The following is a 1050-nucleotide window of genomic DNA, read 5'->3' on the forward strand; positions in this document are numbered from 1 at the left end:
CAGATGAAAGGGGAGGAGGTCCTCCCCTATCAGGGGACTTGGAAAGGGGCAGGGAGGAGACCAGGGAGGGAGTGTGGGGTTGGGGAGGGAATGAGGGAGCGGGATACAGCTGGGACACAGAGTTAACAAAATGTAACTAAAAAGAAAAAAAAAAAAACGTGACAAAAAAAAAAAAAAACAAAAAAACAAGTAGCAAGCAGGTTCCTCTTGGTCCTGTATGTCATCTTGTAGCAAGGTAACTTAGAGAATTTCAGAGAATTCCAGGACTCTCCCATTTTATGAATGTGTACATGGAGCAAATCTGAATGACTAATATTAAATAAGATTTTAATGAGTTCTCTCATACATAATGAACTCATTTTATAATGCAACTTTGTTTTGACATGTGTATACACTTACGGAAGCTTTGTGTTGATCCACTAGATAAAGATGTTCATTGCCTAAATACACACCACAGAAGTTTCTTGTGCCTCTTTGTACTTCACTATTCTACAATGAATGGCCACGTTCTGGATGCATACATAAGCACACATGTACAAATATCACTTTACACTTCATAAAATTTGTGACCATGATGATGCTGGCCATCCTTTTTTAGCCTGGCTTCTTTCACTAGTTACATTTACCTTAAGGTTCTCTTTGTCATTTCTTTACCACTAGAGTCTTCTAGGGATACTGATGCCCTGTGAAGGGAGTCACAGACCGTCTCTGTTTGAGATTGTCTTCAAAAGAGGTTGGTATAAAGGAAAGTATTTAGAGCGAGATAGCCTCTCAATTCAGAGCCAAAGTCAGCTTTGTTTAGTGTCCAGCATAATAAAGGTCTAACTATCTCCAGGACCAAGATCAAAGCCACTTACTGCCTCCATGCAGGTATGACTCACTCTGCTTCTCAGCCCTCCTCCTCCCACCCTCTTGGAATTGCTATTTTCCAAAAAAAAAAAAAAAAAAAAAAAATCAACTGTCTGTTTTATTAATTTTCTAATATGTGTTTTTTAATTTGTATCTTCTCTTTGTGTTGTGTGTGTGTGTCTGTCTGTCTCTCTCTCTTTC

Source organism: Psammomys obesus, unplaced genomic scaffold (genome assembly GCF_907164565.1).
Source record: "Psammomys obesus unplaced genomic scaffold, mPsaObe1.curated_primary_1811, whole genome shotgun sequence".
Classification (NCBI taxonomy): Eukaryota; Metazoa; Chordata; class Mammalia; order Rodentia; family Muridae; genus Psammomys; species Psammomys obesus.